Genomic DNA, 21513 nt, shown 5'->3' with positions numbered 1-21513 from the left:
TGTGGGCTTTTCTTGCAGGTGTAAAACTTTCAGCTGTTCTGATGTTTCCGTCATTTTGCAGAGTTGTCTGTTGAGTTCAGAACAAGCGGACGCCAGGTGTTTACTTTCACTTGGGATCGCTTTTAAAATATTTATAACTTGGTAAGCGATCTGTTGTTTTCGGATCCCTTTAGTAAACCGGTTCTTCCCGAACTGCACAGATGGTTGCAGTTTGATGTAACCAGGTAAGTTGCAACGGGGGTTGATATACAAGTCTTACATAAGAAGTGTCTGGACTGCAGAACTGAACCTTGGAGCTGTAGAGAAGAACCCACAACGACTGACTTATCGTTGTTGTCATATTTCACACTCCCTTTAACCGGCAAAACTTGTGATACTGCTTTGCAAGTGGGCGTAGTGTATGATATGAGCATGTTGTGAATTTCATTCATGCAGTACTACACATTTGTTAAACTACAGGTTTTGGAAATAATAGGTTAATGTTTTAACTGTCAATGGACAACGTTATGCAAGAGTTTTTAAATGTCTGATCCTTTTTATAAGATGTAGTAGTACCTGGCTGTTGTTTTTTTATACTTTATGTTTGCTGATGCGAGTATATTCCTATTAAATTAAAACTTGCTGACTACCGGGGGCTGGGGCGGGCGGCTTGGCTTGGCTTTGACTCCCTTTATAAAAGTGTATTTTGGAAAACAAAACTTTCTGAAGGTTGTAATGATTGCTGCCTCTTAAACGAGTAACTATGTAGTAAATATTAAAATGGATTTACTATTGTAAGATCTTATTTCATAAGTTAGAAACGAACACGTACTGACAGTGAGTCATCTAGTAGCAGCTGTGTTATGAATGCAAAATATTTTATTGCCATTTTATTTTAGTTGACTTTGCATCGAAGTCCTCTATTCATAATGTCAGTCACTACAGAATAAGTTCGATTTAGCTTGTTAAAAGAAATGGCACTGCCATTACATTGTGATATTGCTGGTAAAATTTTTGTATATGGGGGTTATTACTTTTCAGTATAACCATCTCCCCAGTCTTGTGCCAGGATAGACTGTAGTTTCTCCTTGTGATCCTAAGTGCGTAAGGTGGGTAACTGGCAAAGTAGTTTATTAGCATATTGCTGCTGCTTAGCGGCAGTTGTAATGTGGTGAGGTCTTTGCTCATTTTATGTAGCAAACATGCATGTGAGAGATTTTTTTGTGCATTAGTATTATAAATGTAGCTTGTTTTCCATAATTATTTTTGTTTGTTGCTGAGTTACCAAATCTACTTTGCCTTAAACCTTGTATCTGACTTTGGTCACACTGCTTGTGTGTGTGGGCTAAAAATGTGTGATATTGCATACTAGTGTAAAACATGCTAATTCCGCTGTTCATTTTTCCAAAGTGTATATTTTTTGGATTGTGGAGCATTTTTGTATAATATGCATATGTGTGTATTTTTCTGTGGACCATTTTGTATATATTGCACAAAATGTTTTGATTAACTAAGTAAGTGTTTCATACAAGTTAGATATGTAGGATTTATGTACTTCTGTTTAGGGAGCTTTTATATTTGGCAAATTTGTTTACAGAGTGACTAAAATCCAACACTGAATAACAAAATTAACTGACTACCCCCAGTGCCTTGCATTATGTCTATAGTTCAACAAAGCAAATAGAAAACACAGCTGTTTTGGCATCTAGTTAAATTCTACATCTACCATAAACTTAAACTTAGTGCATATCAGAGTGAAAATGCACCTATGAAGACTAACAAAATTCGCCACCCCACCAATGTTCCCAGGGTCGTACCTGAAAATGGGTCTCTAAGACAAGCCACGTACCCTGTTAAGAGACAGTACATAAGTCAATACCTGCGGTGTCATAGGATGTAGACTTTCCTAGATTTGTCTCTTACACACACATGGCTGCAGCAATACCTAGTTCCAAAACGTATGCAGCGAGTCTGCAGCATGCAGTAGACTAAGGCCCCTCCCCCCAACATCCTACTTAAGAGTGAAAGTACAAAAAAATGAATGCACTGCTATCCATCCAGTGCATCTGTAAATGAAAGGCCTAGTAACCCAGACTGCAAGAAAGATTTACCAGTTTTGCCATGTGAGAGCCACTGGGTCAGAGTCTGTTGCATCTATCCCACTGTAGGCTGCTGTAAGAAACTTCTTGATAGCAAGGAATCTCACTGTGCCTCAGAATCTGATGCAGATTTTTGGCTCAAGCCCAGTAGTTTGAATTGGTTCTTCAGTCATGTCTCCAACTTCTGAATTTTCCAGACTGCAGTATTGCTAGGAATACCTCTGTATATAACCTACTGGAACTCTGCATCCAGGAAATGCCACAGTAGTTTATCCACTTATTGGGTTACTTGATGTGATACAATGTTTCATTCTCTGTCTTCATCTGCTTGCTGTCATTTTACTGGACATTTGGATTGGGGCAGTTGGAGAATTTTGGCTGGGTCTACAATGGTCTCTTGAACTACATGATTAGTAGCTGCCTTTGAACCTAATAAATGGAAGAATGGACATTTATTGTCACCTTGGAGGTTGCTGTATTGACAGCACCTCTTACTTTGCTGACATAATCTTGTGTTTTAAACTGGTTAACTTTTGGTATAACCCATGGTTGAGCTGAAACCACAGATAGAAAATGTTACACTCCTAATCCGAGACTAATGGTCCTTTGATGTGAAACATGTATATAATTTTGATTTTTGCATTTATTTTCAGTCCAGAAATGGTCTACTTGGCTTCAAAACCTCTCTTCGTATCTAGAAATGGTCATACTGTCCCCCACAAATAAATATCTTCCAAGTTGCTGTAGTCTGCAGTGTTTGCATGCACCAAATGTTTCCAAGAAAATTGTAAGTAGATTAAGGGAGAGAACGAATCCCTGTGTCATCCCTTCAAAGACTCTAGAATAGACAGAGAGACTGTATTCAAGAACTCCCTACCATAACCTGACAGTCCCATGGAGAGCCCTTATTGTAAAACTGTAGAATTTCATAGATTTATGATTTTGGATCCTTATCTTCTTTGCAGATCATGATCATCGGGTTCTTGGCCCAAGGTGTGGGAAGAGGCAAAAAAAAAAAGTTGAACCACCAAACTCTACCACTCCGGGAGAAGTTAAGTAGTAGTTGGCTTTTACAGAGTGCTTAAAACAAAATTTGCTTTTGTATCTATAAGCCAAGATCTGATCACTCTGTTACTTTTTGGGAATCTCCCTTTGATTTCCTCATTTGATCACCACTTATTTGCCCGAGATAATCCCTTTGGGCTGTCTTTATAATTACTCTCTGAGACTGGTAATGTTACCCAGAAAATTCTGTAGAACTGCCTCTTCTATCATGTTCCAAAAGGTTTACAAAAAACAAAGTTAAAACATAAAATACCATGGGTGTGGAGGAGGGCGTTTGGTCCCCTTAACACCTTGTAGATTATTTCTCTTGTGCAGCATATCTATTTGGAATAGTGGTTCCAAACTGTATTTGCTTTCTACCTTTCTCTCTCTTCCTGTCTGTAGCCTGGTACCGTTCCATCAGTCTTTTATTCTTTGGTCTTTCTCATTATTTTAAAATGTTCTTACTTTTCTCTATATTTATATTGCAGGTATTTTTACTTTAGCCTTTTTATTGTTGCATATATTTGACCTTTTAGACTTGATGCCATTCACTGACAGTTTTGATAATGGTTTGCTTTCTAAGCTGATTTTGCATTATGTCATGACTACAACACCTCAAATTCTTTTACATTTTAAGCATTGAGTACAGTATAATTGGTCACTCATTTCACTAATGGATGTAAAGCTACATGAGAGAGACCATTATTCCATAGTTCTTTATATCATCACTCTGCGTAAGATTTGTCCATGCTCAAGAAGTGGAGTGTAGTTACTGTACATCACTGTCATCATTACAAGGAAATTTAACCAGTGAAGTTCATCATACATACAACTGTTAAAAATAAGTCTGCTATCAGATCCATACCATAAAGAAACCCTGTAATGAGATTGCTTGTATAATGTCTGTTTTGGTTTTCTTTTCCATATGTATATATTCAGATAGTGGTGTAACACCCTCACAAAACAAAATTCTCTTTTACTTTAACCTAGTATAAGGTCCGTTGTAGAAATAGTAATACTTCCAGCATAGGATTGTAAGAAGTTACTAGGCTAATGGCCCTAGGGCCCTTACAAGCTTAATCAAGTTCTACCCTTATTTCCATGATCAGCATCTATTTCCCCTGTCTAAGAAGGACACGGGTGGAAACTAGTGGTGAATGTATGATTAACCGTCCTATCATCCAGATTGCATTTGAAGAGGGCCAATGAGGTGCTCTATTTGGCATGAAGTGGGAGTCTGTTCCAAAGGTGTGATAACCTCTGGGAGACGCATCTGTCCCTCAAGCAGGTTTTATTAATGTCACATACCAGGTTAAGGTCTTTAGAGCGAGTAACCCGTGTACCATTTGACTTATGGAGAGGCAGCATTTCCAATAAATCCGGGTCAGAGATTGCCTTGTATGCAAGGCAGAGATGGCCTCTGAATAGTCTGTATGAAACAGAATAAAGTGACATTGATTTCAGGCAGTCCACATAGGACAGATGCTGAAGACCTAGAATTTTCCTTGTGAATAACCTTGATGGTCTCTCCAATTGCAGCAGGTGCTTGGAGCAGTACATATCAAAAAGGGCATTGTACTCAATTATTGGCCTGATGATGTAGAGTACAGGGAGGTTATAACTTATTTTTTCTGAAAGCAATGCCCTTAAGTATGAGATGAGCAATATATAATTCCCTTCTTAACCACTGTGGAAACATGGTGGTCAAAGATGAGGTTGCTGTCATTATCCTGAGTGCCCCAGTCTTTCACCATTGAGTGCGTACTTAAGGTCTTTCTATTGATGTGTTAATTATCCGGAACATCGCCCTTGCTGAAAGGGATATATATTGATATAGATATAGATATATATATAAACATTTTTTTTTTTTGCATTGAGTTTAAACCTATGATTTTGGCACCAGTCATGTTGTTTTAAGACCCTCTTTAAGGAAGTTGACATCATTTGGAGATTCTGTGACAGCTCCCAGTTTTGCAGTCATCAGCAAATTTTGTCAGCCACAGACCTTAGTTTTTGCTTGTACTTGGGAGAAAGATTCCAAATAGTAGAGGCCCCAGGACTGATCCTTTGGAACACCACTGGTTACAGGTCTGCTGTTTGGAGGTGGTTTCACCTGTTTTGACTATATGGGTTCTGTCAGTGAACCAGTTAGTGACCCATCTAATGTTATAAGGGTTGATACCTAGGATCCGAGTAGCTTCAGAATCCCTCTTTATATCTCAAAGTGGTCATTTGGTCCCCCCCACAAATAAATAAGTAACTTCCAAGCTGCTGTAGTCTGCAGCATTTGTATGCACCTAGCTGGGTGAGTTTGTCAATGATGCCCGAGTGGGGGCTAGTGTCAGATGCCTTGGCTAAGTCTAGGTAGTCTGTATGCACATATTTCCCCTCATCCAGGGCCTTGGTGACTGTCTCAGAGAAGTCCACTGGGTTTAACAGGCATGATCTCCATTTGACAAATCCAAACTGAGTAGGGTCAAGTGTTTGAAGATTACTTATATCTTTGTTGTTGAGGTCCATGATAATTTACTACATAGCCTTGCATATAAGATTAGTGAGGCTAATAGTTCCTGGGCTCAGTGGAAGCACCACCCTTGTGCAAGGGAATAACATGGCTGTCTTCCATTCAGCTAGGACAAAGCTGGTGCGTAGAATATGATTGAAAAGAGTACCCAATGATGTTCCTAATTCCTGTTGAAGCCCATGTAGGATGCAACCTGGGATGTTATCAGGTCCCATAGATGCTGTGTTCCTGGTCTTAGAGACATGCTCTTTTAGAGAAACAAGGTAGGGGACAGGAGGCGGGGATGGCATGGGGTATGCCTGGCAAGGTCAGGGAATTGAAGTTTTCATAGAAACTGTTGGCCGGTTAGCTGCTTCCACAGGCTCAGTATATGTGATATTAATTACCATTTCGGCACAAATCTGGGTCTTTTCTTTTAGGTTACTGATGTAACTAAAGAACGCCTTATGGTTTTCTTTTGTTGAGGATGCTAATTTGGATTCGTAGTTTGCTTTGGAGGACTTCACAAAAAGTCTTTATCATTGATTTAAGCTGATGAGGGAGTGTTTCCAGTTTAGGGCTCGCTCCCTCTTACTCTACAATAAAAGCCTGTGAATGGCAGTTATCCACCTGGCAGACTTGCTCTTCATTGAGGAGTTTGTTTTGATTCTGGCATGTGTTTGTATAAAACATTGGTGTAAAACTCTGCATAGTTGCCAGTTTCATCTGTGAGGGGAGGTGCAGAGGAGCTATTTATACCATCTCATAAGAGGTTATAATCTGTTTTGGAGAACTTCTTTATTTTAGTTGCTGCTAGGGGAGGGTCAGATATGATACTTAATGAAACTGATTTGTGGTCAAATCTTGCCAGGGAAGACCTCTGAGTGGGGGGTGCTACAGTGGTCCCTATACTGGTAAGCACTAGGTCCAGGATACTGGCACTCCTTATGGGGGTGTCAGCCATCTGGTCCAGGGCATTGGAGTTAATGAAGTTGAGGAGCATTTGGGCAAGTGAGTTTAAGCAGAAGCAATTTACTCCCTCAGTGGATGGGTATTCAGTCATCCAAAAGCATGGTGTTTTGGATGTATCTTGATAGACTCAGTAAGATCCAAATAGGCAAAGTGCATGCCCTGATTCATAGGTAGGTACTAGGCTATCAGCCCTAGGCCCTATACAAGCCCAGAAAAAATGGTACCCTGGCTTTTGCCACCCAAGAAAATTATTTTCCTGTGCCACTGTCGAGCAGCGCCACAGAAGTGATCCTCGGGGTAAATTTCCTATTTTCCATCCAGTCATCAAGATTTTTCTTGAAGAGTGCTAATGAGGAGCTTTGTTTGACATAAATAGGTAGTTTATTCCAGATTATGGGAAGTCTCTGGGACAGGAATCTGTTCCTCCGGCATGTTCTGTTTATTGTGGTGACAAGGTTTAGGTTCCTAGAGCGTGTAGCACGGAGGGATTGGGATTTCTTTAAGTGGAGCATGTCCAACAGCTCAGGGTTTGACATAGCTTTGTATGTTAGGCAGAGATCACCTTTTGCGTAGGCGATATGTGACGGGGTAAAGCTGTAGTTTGAGACGGTTTGCGTAGGGCATCTGTTTGAGGCTGGTAATCCTCTTTGTGAGGTGTTTCTGTGGCCTTTCCAGTTGTAGATGTCTTGTGAGGTACATACCAAAAGGGGTGTTGTACTCTATAATGGGTCTAATGAGTGATGAGTAAAGGGTAACAATGACCTCTTTTTTTCCTTTTGTGATATGTGCCACGTGGAAGGATTTCCTGGCTACTGTGGCGATGTGATTATCAAAGGAGAGACTACTGTCCACCTGTGTTCCAAGGTCTCATCACACTTTCAGTGTTAAATATACTACCGCCTTTGTTGTATTTCATGGGTACATAGTTTTTACCAACAGGGATGACAGTGTACTTTTTGGCATTGAGCTTGAGGCCATGGCTTTGGCACCAGACATCTGTCTCAGTGAGGCCCTTTTGTAGGATGTCCACATCATTAAAAGTTTTGATTACTGCTCCTAGTTTGCAGTCATCTGCAAACTTAATTAGCCAAAGACCTTCTGTGTTAGCCTGTACTTCAGAGAAGTAGATACCAAACAGGAGAGGACCCAGGACTGAACCCTGTGGTACTCCACTTGTCACTGGTCTGAAGTCGGATTTGGAGTCTGCTACTTTCACAGTGTGGGTTCTGTCAGTGAGCCAGTTGGCATACTTTCACAGTGTGGGTTCTGTCAGTGAGCCAGTTGGCAACCCATCTTGTGACATAGGGATTTATACCTAGTTTAGTGAGTTTATCTATAATTCCAGAGTGGGGGATGGTGTCAAAAGCCTTGGCAAGATCTAGATAGGCTGTGTGAACCACCTTACCCCTCGTCTACGGTTTTGGTGACTGCTTCAAAGAAGTCTGTCGGGTTTAGGAGACATGGGCTGCCTTTTACAAACCCAAACTGGGTGGGGTCCAGAGTTTGGAGATTACCAATGTCTTTGTTTATAAGTTCCATGATGATACTTTCCATGGCCTTGCAGACCAGGCTCGTCAGGCTAATGGGGCGGTAGTTCCCGGGGTCCGTGGTGGCTTCCCCTTTGAAGAGTGGGATAACTGTTGCTGTATGCCATTCAGTGGGCACAGAGCCTGAGGTGAGGCTGTGATTGAACATGGTACTTGGGTGGGGTGCCAGTTCGTTCTGTTGTTCGTTTAGAATGCAGCCTGAGATGTTGTCTGGTCCCATGGATGCTGTATTCTTGGCTTTGGAGAGTGTGGTTCTTACCTGTGCAGCCGTGATTACAGGAACTTTGTATTCTTCCAGTATAGAGATGGGCCCTTTAGGGGGTGATAAGGAGGTAAAGCTGGTGGGTAAAGTTAGGGGTGATAAGGGGGTAAAGTTGGTGGGTAAAGTTAGCACTGAACCTATCTGCCAGGATGTTGGCAATATCAGTTGGGTCTGTATATTTAGTGCTGTTGTGCCGTAACTCAGAGCAGATCTGAGTGTTGCCATTGAGATTCTTGACATAGCTATAGAATGCTTTGTGGGTGTCTTTAGAATCAGTGGCGATTTTGTTTTCGTAACTAGCTTTGGAGGATTTTATGAGGGATCGCAGCTTCTTACTGAGGTTGACCAGGGAGCTCATGGGATTTTACTCTCTTTTGCAACAGTTCCTTCCTTCTGTTGTGCAGTTTGTTTATGGCAGGGGACCAGCAGATTAGCTTCCTTTTTTTTGGAGGATAGCAACTTTGTTTTGTTTGGGATAGCACGATCCATGCCCTCGTGTAAGTGCTTATAAAGTGCAATTGTGTAGGATTCAGTAGTCGTAACTGTGTTGTCCATCTGCATGGGTGTCATGAAGTTCACCACTTCTGTCTTGAGCATGAAGTTGGCTTTGGAGACATTTTTTACCATGGTTTCCTTAATGGGGGTGGGGCACGATATGGCTAGTGTGATCAGCTTATGGTCGGATTGGACCAATGAGGCATGAGGTGTGGAACACCGGTCACTCATGTTGGTAATGACTAGATTTAGGATATTGTTGCCCCTGGTTGGAGTGTGGATAAGTTGATCCAGGACATTGGAGTTTATAAATTCCAGAAAGCGTTGAGCGAAGGAGTTGGTACATGAGTAGTTTTCCCAGTTAATGGTAGGGTGGTTGAAATCGCCCATTTATTAGGGTGTTTGGTTGAACCGTAATATTTTCCAGTACATCAAGAAAAGAGGAGTGGGAATCCTGGGGCATAGTGGGGGATCTGTAGCAAGCAACAATTTGGATTGCAGTTTTGCCCAGAGTTAGTTGCACTTGGATGACCTCGGATTCATTATGCTGAGCAACTAGCCTGGAGGTGTGGATATCCTTAATGAATATGGACACACGTTCGCCTTTGGTGTTCTGGTCCAGGTTACATGGCCGAAAAGTGTGGTATAAGTTATAGCCTTGTAGTGCAGGGGTGCTCTCTGGAGCCTTGAACCAGGTCTCAGTCACTGCACAGATATCGATGGTCTCCATTTTAAGGAGTGCCTCGAGTGAGTGCATTTTGAGATTGCGACTTCTAGCATTGAGTCGCATCACCCTCAGTTTTTGCTTGCCTGCTGCTGTTATGGTGGTGAATTTGTCATTTTAACCTTGCCTAAGAAAGGCACTATAGGGGCGGCAAGAACCTTAGCCAGTATCTGGAACACCAAGGGGTGACAGGTGCAGGCCATCTCTGGCAAAGCATCGTGGTCTGTCGACCATGTCATCCCAGGCAGACAGATATTGGATCCCTTGGATCCCTGTAGAATGACACCAGAAGCTTAGCCAATTGTTGAAGTCAATCATTTTGTCTTTGTACTGCTGTATAATTCTGAGTGATGGCAGAATGCTACTGAGGGCTAGGGTCATACCTACCTGTTCTACAAGATCAGTGAGCTCTTCCATGTAATTCAGGGAGGTATGTCTTAGGTCGTTCACACCAACATGGACAATGACAGTGTCATATTTGCACTTGTGGAGTGACCCGAGTGCGTGGGTTATGTGGTGGATCCTGGCACCCGACAGGCAGCTGACAGTAACCTTCTCCTTGTTTAGCCTGGTGAGTAGGACATCAGTGTGCTTGACTATAGAGTCACCTATGACTAGTGTGTTGGGTACATTGTTTTGCCTTATTGGCTGTGGTTGAGTGGCAAACTGGGCTATGTGTCATTTGGGTTGTGTTGGGGGGGGTGGAGGTTTCTTGCATTTCTACTTTGGAGGTCTCTGTTGCTTGAGCAGATTATTATTGAGAGCCTCTGCGAATGTTTTTGTGTTTCTATATGTGGATTTTGGTGGTGTAGATTTAGTGAGACTATGTGAGTGTGGTGTGGTACTATGTGATGAGTGTGGTGTGGTGCAAGTGTTTACCTTCTCCTCTTGACTGTCAAGTTCAGTCTTGGTTGGAGAGAGCTTTACCTCCAGTTTGGCTAGATAAGTGCACCTCTCACAGGTTGTAGTGTTGGGTGGTAGGAGGAGAGGGCTGTCTGTGTACATGAGGCAATTAATACATTGCCCTAAGATGCCCAGATTCATCAGAAAGACAGGAGAGAACACTAGGAGTTGACCCTTGGACATTTTACTGTATACTGTACTAGTTCAGCTGTAGCATAGCCCAGTTGAAAATCTGCTGTTTCTGGGTCTGTTTTGTAACTTCTGAGCATCAGCATGCCTGCATAAAAAAACTATTTTCCTCTAGGTAAATGAGGAAAGTGAGTACAAGAGCTGTTTTTCTCTAAGCAAGTGAGGGAAGTAAGTACCAAAACTGTTTTCCTCTAGGTAATGAAGGTTGAGTGCTGTAGTAATTAGTAGCTTATTTAGTGCTTACAACAATTTCTGAACAAGTGCTGATCATGGATAATCATATTCAAGTGCTGAAACTAAGAATCTCTATCTGGACTAAACTAGTTACAGGAAAGGGGGGAAACCAGTGCAAATGTGGGCTTTTAAATTAGAAAGTTGAGAGATATGGGAAAACTGCCCAAATGGCTAGTAACTACAATTTCTGGGCCAGAATCACTCCTTATGTGGTAGACAGGTTACCTAATGCTTACCACTCCCACTGATAAGCTAGAAGGCTTCCCTCAAACACAGAAAGCTTGGGGGCTCAGAAGCTTACATACAGGCCTGGATACAGCAAATCTGAATCTGGACTACACTTGCTACAGGAAAGGTAAGAAACGGGCTTAGATTTTTTTAATACAGAAAAGTAGCTAAAACAGCAGTAAAACAATTCAAATGCAGTGCAAGCTAGCACACTTGAGTATGTAGCAATATTAAACCAAACAGTTAAATTAAAAATGACAGTGCAGAAGGAGTCTGTTGGGTAGAATGAGGTAGAGATGGGACTGGGGGGAGTGTCCCAGATCAAATCTACAGTGGGGGTGGGCAACTGCAAAAGCCTCCAAATTTAAACAAGACAGGAATAGGGAGGGTGGGTAGGGAAAAACAGTTTCAGCAGAGATCTGAAAAACTATACAGTGAAGCAAAAATAACAGTGCACAACTCTGAAGGCAGCCAGCAATGATAAATTAGTCAAGCAACAATTAACAGTACACAAGTCTGAAGTGCCAGAAAAATATCATGGAGGGAATCCTGTAGCTGGCAGTGACTTGAATAGGTGTCCTACCAACAGTTAATTGCACCTGAAGCATCTCCAGGGAATCATGCTGTTTGACCAGTCTGGAGGTGTATTTATCTTTAATGAAAATTGATACACTGTCTCCTTTAGTTTTCACGCCTTCAGTTTGTGGCCTGAACGTGAGGAACGAGGTGTAACCCTGTATGGCTGATGTGCTCTTCACAGCCTTGAGCCATGTCTGTGTCTTCCAAGGCTAGGACTGCTTCCAGTGAGTGCATTTTTGTGTCAAGACTCCTAGCATTTAGCAGCATAACCGTGAGGTTGTTTTTAGATGGACTTTTTATGTTGGGGAATTTTGTCTTTGAGACACTGCCTAAAAAAAGGCACTATGGGGGTTGTCAAGAGCCTTAGCCAGTAGTTGAAATCCCAGGGGTGACAGATAATGGATCCCCTTAAAATGACGCCAGAAACTAAGCCAGTTATTGAAGTTAATAATTTTCTGTTTGTATTGAGGCATCATCCTAGGTGAAGGCAAAAATGCTGCTTAAGGCTAGGGACATGCCTGTCTGAGACGGTCCAAGAGCTCAGTCGTGTGCGTCTCTGTATAGTCCAGAGGGGTACATCTCAAGTAACGTGGACTATGATGGAGTCATAACAGTATCTGTTGTTGAGAGACTTTGAGTGCATTTGTGATATGGCGTACCTTGGCATCTGACCTATAGCCGAACGTGACCTTTTCCTTGTCCAGTCTGGTGAGAGGGACATCTGTGTGTCTCTCGATGGAATTGCCTATGACTAATATGTTAGTTTTGTGGTTTGTTTTAAGGGCTTGATGGATGAGACACTGGTATGTGAGCTGTTATGTGTATTGTGTACTGTAGAGGAAGTATTGTGCTTTGTGTGTGTTTGGGAGGTCTCTGATGATATGTTTTTGTTATGATGTGATATGTGTGATGTGTACGTGCTGACAAACTGCTCATTATCATATGCACTAACTGGTGTGTGAGAGAGCATGGATTCAAGGTTCTTAATATAGATGCATGTTGTATGGAGTAGAAGTAGAGTGTTGTTGGTGAACATGAGGCAGTTGCTACACTGTCTCAGGATGCCCATGCTGAACATGATGGCTGTGGATACTGTCCATCTATAGTGTTGGGTAAATTTTATATGCTCAGGAAAAGAGGTCACACTTAAGAATGGCTAGTGGATGAGAGGTGTGTTGGTACCTCTTGAGGCTAGGCCTAGTGTTCCACCTGATAGTAGAGCAGGGTCACAAAAAACGTCTGGAGGATGACAAGTTAAGTGCTAATGGAAAATTTAACAAGCAGAACGGTAGTGGTTGTCACCCTTGCTGGTTTAAACACAATGCGGTAGTGCACAATGGTGTGCTGCATGCAGACAAATGCAAACACAGGTCTTAAACAAAGCAAGAGAACCCTTTTAACTCAAACTAGCTAATAAAGACTATCTCTCTGAGCACTACTCCAGCCATCCTCAAGATGGGACCCAGAGAGCACTTTCTTCCCACAGGGGTGCAGATGGGCCTTCACCTACAAGGATGGCTTAAATTTGATGCTCAGAAGTTACAAAACAGACCCAGAAACAGCAGATTTTCAACTGGGCTATGCTACAGCTGAACTAGTACAGTATACAATAAAATGTGGCAAAAAACAGTTCATACAGTTCAAGAATGCAAATACAAATTAAATGTGCAATATAAGAGCAAAAGTAGGCACTTGGAAGTAATGGATCATTCATTATCTCAGTGAAGAACTAGCATTAGTGCTCAACTGGTATCAGTCTAGATTCAGCGAAATTCAAAGTGCATAAAATCACAGTCACAACAGCAAAAAAAAAAACAGTTTAAATAAAGCAGAAATTCATCAGCAATTCCCAGCTTTGAAGAGTGTAGGCTACACTCCAGCCACAAAAGTCTAGACCACAAACCTTCCTAATGTAAAACAACTGGTTTTAGAACCAAGGTGTTTAAGCCAGAACTAACTTCAGAAGGCCGACACAATAGGCCTTCAACCAGCAATTCCAGCTTAGAAGGGTGTAGGCTGTCCTCTCCTGTCACAAAAATTTAGACCACAAATTTTCCCAATGTAAAGTAACTGGTTTGGAACCCAAGTGCTTGAACCAGAATAAAGACACTTAGAATAACAGGCACAATAGGCCATCACCAGCAGTTCCTAGCTCAGAAGGGTGTAGGCCACACTGTCCCACTACAAGAGTCTAGACCACAACTCTCCCACTGTAAAAATAACTAGTTTGGAGACCAAATGCTTAAACCAGAACTAAAACACTTTCAGAATAAAAGACAATGAGCCTTCAGCCAGCAATTTCCAGTTTAGGAGAGTGCAGGTTATCCTCTCCTGCCGCAAGAGTTTAGACCCAAAATCTTATTAATGTAAAGTAACTGGTTTGGAACCAAAGTGATTAAACCCGAACAAAGACACTTGGAACGACAGGCACAATAAGCCTTCACCCAGCAATTCCCAGCTCAGAAGGACAGAGGGCCACCCTCTTCTCCCACAAGAGTGTAGACCGCAAACCACCTTGATATAAAATAACTGTCCTGAAGCTATTAATTGCAGTTTAATCATGCAGCTAACGGGCAGTAATAAATGAAATTTGTCATTTTTAAGAACAAGCAGCAAAAGGAAAATTAAAGTAATAAAGGAAGAGAGACATACAGTAAAAGCAGCTGATTCTATTTTATATATAAAAAAAAGGTGGAAGCAAAATAATTCAAGGGTAAGAAAATAAGCGGGTGGGCCTTCCCAAGTGATCTCGCTGTAATCACTAAAATGAACTGATGCATTGGACTGGGAGGAGTGTCCAGTATCAATTTTATAGTAAAAACAGGCAGCGCAAAAGCCACCAAGTTTTAAGAACACAACAACAGTTGGGTCGGTGGGGAAACATGGTGACAGAATCCAAACAGAAAAAGGAAGTGCGGTAACAAGCAGATCACATTATCTACAATTTAAAATTTTCCTTTTGATTGGTATGCCCTCACAATCTGCACCAATAACACTAATTTTGTATGTGATGGTACTGGGGGGGGGAGGGGTGTTGGCTTTGAATAGGTACTACAGCCACCAGTAAATGTAGGAAGCAAACAACAACTATACATACATATATAAGTGAGGAAGACCAGCCTTAAGATCATTTTGCAATGCATACTGCTGCCTTGGCATATAGCACACATCAGCTTCCATCAAATAAGGTGTACACTCAGTTTACATGGCAGGGGTTATGAACGTTGACTCTCCAGGAACCTGACCACCTCACTTGAGCACAGTACCTTGGAGTGGTAGCTTATCCATAGTGACTGTAACATAGTTGAACTGTTGCTTCCTTATATTTACACTTATGTATGTGTGCGAGTATTCTTTAGTGTCTTAAATTGGGGGAAAAATCCAGGTAGTGACATCTTGTGCATTTTTTTTACATATGCATCCCTCACCAAAGTGAGGCAGCTCTCAAATACTGCGACTTGCTGTGCATTTTTTCAGAATGGAGTTTCAGCTTTGCTGTTCACTGTAATGGTATCTAAGAGACAAACATTTTGTAATAATGTAATTTTTATTAGTATGTTAACAGGTAAAGACTGCTGCATAGTTGAAGTATAGAGTAATGTAGTTCATTTTAAATCAGTTTGGCTGTTTTTCTGATGTTCATTTGAGCTGTGCGATAGGCAGATACATTTTTAGTACAGATTTTTTCTAAGACATATAATGATCTACAAGTTTTACTTTCCATTTAAAGTCACTCTTATTTGATTTTTGCTATTTCTTTGATGCTCAGTTGAGCTAAGAAACAAAATATAAAGTCTGTGTAACTATTTTTACGTGTGTGTGTGTGTGTGTGTTTATAGTGTGTAGTGTGTTATGTATATGGTACATGTGAGTACATGACAATTCACTGACCCCTTTTAAAATCCTCAGCTGTTTTGTTAGATGAAATAAATCTACAGTGATAACACTAATTAAAAGTAATGAAACAGTATTTTTTTTTTCTGGAGTGGAGCCCTCCCCAAGGCTGTGTGTGTGTTTATTATCGCCAAGGTCATCACACAGTAGGGAAATATTTTTAGTCTGTGTCCTGTGATTTTTGCCTCTTTCTTTGCTTCTTTGTCGATAAGATGACGTCTGCAAAATTATGTACAGCTATACTGAATCACCAAAGAGGCATTCGACAGTCATTGAATGTGTACGTATGTACACAGTGTAAATGTGTGTATGTTTGAGAGTGTTTAATATGCATATGTTGAGTCTTTCGGATTTTCCTGGTTAGGGGTCACCACAGCGGAACTCCGGTCCGCTAATGATTGGCAGTAGATTTTTACGTGCAGAGTTGCCAGCCCTGACACACAGCCTTCAACGAAGGTACGCCCATTCACGCATGTCTCCAGACAGAAGACACTCTAGCTGAGAATCGAACAGGACAACGTCTTACTGTGAGGTGACAACGCTTATGTATGTATATAAATATATTTGCATACATATGTATACAAATACACTCTCACTAGAGGCTCATAGTGGGAATGCCTTTGGCAACAGGTGTATGTAAAGCACTTGCATGCACACACATGCTTGTTAAATGCATGCACATATAATATATATATTATGTATGTAAATGCACACTCACTATAGGCTAATGGTGATAGGAGTGCCTCTAGCAACAGGTGTTTGTGAAGCGCACACAAATGCTTGCCAACTCTAAGAGCATTTATCTTTGCCTTATCCCAGAAGATTCCAAGCCCTCAGAACCTGCATGTCGGCAGTGCCTCCATGTGCAATGGGTGATGCATTGGTACAAAATAATCTGTGCAATTTTCTGACACCTTCTGTCATATTAGTGCTGAATACCTTCTCATGACTCTATTTCCTTTGTATAATAAGCACTCTTCTACTTATGCCTCATTATTTATCATGCCCCTACCTTTCTTATTTAGTATCTTCACCCCTAATTCACACCCTTCTCAGAATACTACCGCTTTTTCCTTGTCTTGTCACTATTTATTTTATCTCATTTTAATTGGTAACAGTTTGTATAATTTCTCCTCTTTGCTGAAATTTTCCATATGGTAAAAAAATATAATTTTGCCCTACTTCAAACTCAAAGTAACCTTTATTGTCATTCAGACCCACTCACATTGTGGGTTAAACTAAATTACGTAGTTTCGGTTCCAGGTGCATACACCCCTTCTAACTATAGAGAATAACAAGAACATATAACAGTACAGCAACATATACTTATACTAAACCAGACTGGCAAGATCTGAGATACCTCTAACACTGGTAGCAGCCTTCATCAAATATTGCACATGTGGACAAGCAGTTATTGCAAAGAGTATACAGAATATACTGAAAAGCACGTATATATTGTATGGAATGTTCCATTACTACTGATTGCACTTTTAAAGCAGTCTGATGTAAGTATTGCTCAGGAAGGTAGCTGTACTACTGATTGTTCCGGTCACCAGCTGTTGAGATTTTGTAGAGTTCAACAGCCTGATATGTCGGAAGAAGTTGCTACTAAACCTAGAGGACTTCTGAGGCATACTACGGTATCATCTTCCTGAAGATAAGCTGGAGAACAGCAACTCAAACACACAGCACAGCAGACTGAGATTGAATTTCCAGGAGTATATCAGCACTATAAGTTAGCATACCTTCAGTTTTTGTTCCTGATTCTGTCTTTTCTGTTGATTCTGATTTTAAAATAAGATGAATGCATGTTCCTCTGTGGAATTGAAGCGGCCGCAGCCACACAGAGTGCTGCCATTTATTTATTTACTTTATTAACTACAATTTCAGCTGTATTGCATTACTCCACCAATACCAAAATACAAATTGTACATATTAGTAAATAAACTTCGATTGAATATCTCTGCTCTGTACTAATATCAAGTATGCATAAAAAAGTTATATATGCTAAATATTGTTTATTATTGTAATGTTATCCCACTTTATAGTGTCTATGTACCTCTTTTTATTCTGCAGTTCATTGTTCAGAGCTTGTCTCCCTGCACTTGACACTGCAGTGTTCTTAATTTTCTCAGTCTGCTTGTTATGGATCGGTCTTTGGTTCACCCCACATCAGTGATGCATTGGGCCACAAGTTGACTCCACTTGTGTCCTATCAGTTGTTGCTTTTTTAGCTTCCTCCCAAGTGATATTAAGACGACAGTGGTCTCTTGTTACAGCTTCTTTCCAGTTTTGTTGAGGTCTGCCTGGTCTTCTCTTGTATCCAGCTAGTTCCCAGTTGAGCTATTGTATAGGAATCCTGCTATTGCCCATGCAGTTAACATGACCAAACCAACGTAGTCTTTTTTTTTTTTTTTTTTCCATGATGTTTTCAAGTTTCCGTTGTTGCATTCTTTTACTAACACACTCATTTTTTTTTACTTTGTCCTTCCACAATATTCCCAAAATGTGTCTTAACCATTTCTGATCAGCAGCCTCAAATTTTCTCATGACTGAATCTGTGATTGGCCACAGCTCAGCACCGTATAAGAGTGTAGACAGCACCAGTGCTTGGTATAGCTTCATCTCTGTGGACAGTGCAATGTTTTTTGATCTCCAGATTTTGGATAGTCTAGTGAATGCTTCACTTGCTTTTCCAAGTGTAACTAGAACTTCCTCCTCGCAGTTACCTGTATGAGAGATGAAACTGCCCAGGTAGCAGGTGTTCTCTGTCGTATCTAATATTGATCCTGCAGCCGTTATGTCTTTGTCATTCCATGCTTTACTGACCAGCACTTTGCATTTGTCAGGATTAATTTTGAGGCCTAGTTTCCCACCCTGTTTTTCCTCTGATGTGGTCATTGTCTGCATTTCACTCGATGTTGTATCAGTAACAACTGTGTCATCAGGTAAGTCCAAGTCACATAGCTTGTCATCGACCCATTCCAGTCCCACTGAGTTTCCATGTAATGTTTTCCGCATGACCCAGTCAATAACTATTGTGAATAAAGGAGACTGTATACATCCCTGTCGTACACCAGTGACTGCCGCAAACCAGTCATTGTACTCATTATTCACCTGAACTGTGCACATGCTGTCTTGATACAGACTTGAGTGTTATGAATTTTGGAAGAATCCTGTATTCTGCCAAGATGTGCCCTTGTGATGGTCTATGTATACAGTCAAAGGCTTTTTTGAAGCCTTGTTCTGGATAACAAAATAATAATTATTATTTCCACTGATATCGACGCAAGACACGTTCCTAAAGAGAAATATGTCGTAACACCCCCCCCCAAAAAAAAGTAATATGTAGGTATTAGCCCTCAGATTTTGCTAGCTACATAATGAATTACCCAGTCCTGTTCCTGTTTTCCTTAGTTTTTTTTTCTAATTGTGTTGTATATGCAAATATTTCTTTCTCCTAGCAGTGAAGCATACAACTGAATTTTTTTTTCCCTGAATGACTTTGCTGTGAAGATGCTGGCAGCGATTTAATAATTTAATTATTTGAAAAAGGAAAGTAGTATTTTTATTAGATTTGTGTGTTCTTGGGCCAACCATTAATGTACCAAAGTCTTAGAGGTTCGTTTTGAAATAACAGGTTCCCTGTGTGCTGTTTTTGCTAATGCAAGAAAATAAAAACTAAGTAAAACCATGCTTGCCAATAACAGAGCTATAGTAACCTCCCTTTAGTGTCTTAATTTGTTATTGTATTTGCCTCAGGCTTTTGCTGTATGTTGGTTAACTATAAGAATTTACTTTTCTGATATGTACATATATTGGACTTTTAATCTTTTTGTTTTATGTATTACTAATGCACCAGAGTCACTCTGTGCTGCCTTATTTTATTTTAATTTCCTAAACCCCAGACTGACCATGTTTGGGCCTGTTTTTGCATTCATTTTTGTCCCCTTCCAAAATGAGGTTTGATTCTGTAATGTGACACAATTTAGATATATTTTTTGTGTTCCATTTAGTTGCAGTGACAGTATTGTCAGTAGCTTTGTAAGATTTATTTTATTTGTCTGTGCCCAGTCAGACTTTCTGGCTAACAATCCCCATTTTCATTAGAGGCCTGAGGAGAAAAGCGCCATGTCCGAATCCAAACCAGTTACAAGTGGTGTCCCACAGGGCTCAGTTCTGGGACCTCTCTTGTTCGGTATATACTTCTCTGAGGTTCAGGCTAACACGGGGGGATTATGGCTGACAAAGTTCGCAGATGACTGCAAACTGGGAGCCATAATCGAATCTCCAGCTGACACAAGCATCCTCCAAAAGGGTCTCACAGAGACGGATGCTTGGTGCCAGAGCCACGGCCTCAAGCTAAATGCTAAAAAGTGCATAGTCCATCCGCTTTGAGAAAAACAAGGTGCCCACAAATTACCACATAGGTGGTAATCCATTAAGTACGGAAGAAGTAATTGGAGATTTGGGGACCAACGTAGATAGTAATCTCTCCTTTGATAATCACGTTGCCAAAGTGGTTAGAAAGACCTTCTATATAGCCCACCTTATCACGAAAGGGTTCGCATCTAGATCAAGAGAGGTCATTGTGCCCCTCTACTCGTCATTCATCAGGCCCATAATTGAATACAATGCCCCTTTTGGGATGTACCTTACCCGACACCTGCAGCAACTGGAGAGACCCCAAAAGTACCTCACCAAGAGGATCATTGGCTAAAAACATGTCCTATGCAGCTCGACTAGAGAAACTCCAACTCTACTCAGTTGCTTACCGCCTACTCGGAGGCAATCTATGCCTGACGTACAAAGCCATGTCAAACCCAGAATTAATGGACATGCTCCACCTCAAAAAATCCAAGTCCCTTAGAGCTACACGCTCCAGGGACCTAAACCTCAGCACAAAAATAAATAGGACATGCTGGAGTGACAGATTCATTTCCCAGAGGCTCCCCTCACTCTTGAATAGAATCCCAATTCATGTTAGACATAGCCCCGAATAGAATCCCAATTCATGTTGGACATAGCCCCTCGCTGACCCTCTTCAAGCGAAATTTGGTCGCATGGATGGGAAATCGCAAATTCACCCCTGGGATCTCTCCTGTGTCCCTGCTAGACAGAGGCACAGTAAACTAATCTTAAAAGGGTACCTTCTGTGACCTACTTTACAGATGCACAGTAGGCTAATCTAATAGGGAGGCGGAAGCCAAATACACTCTGGCTAGGCTTATAAATGCCCTAGGGCAGATAGCCTAGTATCTACCTATGAACCTAATAGGTACATTTAAGATACTAATGGCAAAACAAATTTTACGAAGATATATATTACATATAGTTCTTAAGACATCTAGATCAGGAGTGTCCAACCTTTTAGCTTGCTGGGGCTGCATCGAGTGAACAGAAATTGTATTGGGCCCATATATAAAATATATTGTATAGTTGACTCTCTTGCTGCCATGAGTGACCAAAGTCGACAACCTGGCTGTACTGTAGGTGCATTCGAACAATGAATAAATGTAATAAATGCCTAATAGTTGCCTTATAATTCTCATTCTAATTATTATTCTAAAACGGTTAACTCTCACATATACCCACATAGTTGTGAATAATCTTTGGTGTTCCACATTGGTGGTGATGTGGAGAGACGCTTAAACTCTCTTCATGTCTTTGAAGAAGACAAGATCCTGACATAGAGCCGCATGTTATATTCACCAGGAATGATGCCTAAATACAGTGATAAAATAATTGGTTTCAGTATTTGGTTAGTAAATTGGTGTCATTCAAATGGATCCAGTGAGTGTCTGTGGGTCAAAATGTTCAGTGGACTTTTGACAGGTATTGCCTGCATGTCTAACTCC

General features: G+C 41.0%; 1 protein-coding gene across 1 annotated transcript in view; it reads left to right on the top strand.

The window, feature by feature from the left end:
• Nucleotides 1-21513, top strand: part of DDX47 (DEAD-box helicase 47) — a 596838-nt gene that overhangs the window by 459 nt on the left and 574866 nt on the right. The window lies entirely within an intron of this gene.

This window comes from Protopterus annectens, chromosome 1.part0 (assembly GCF_019279795.1).
Source record: "Protopterus annectens isolate FY-2018-M chromosome 1.part0, PAN1.0, whole genome shotgun sequence".
Lineage (NCBI taxonomy): Eukaryota > Metazoa > Chordata > Ceratodontiformes > Protopteridae > Protopterus > Protopterus annectens.
This window is presented reverse-complemented; position numbering and strand designations above follow the sequence as displayed.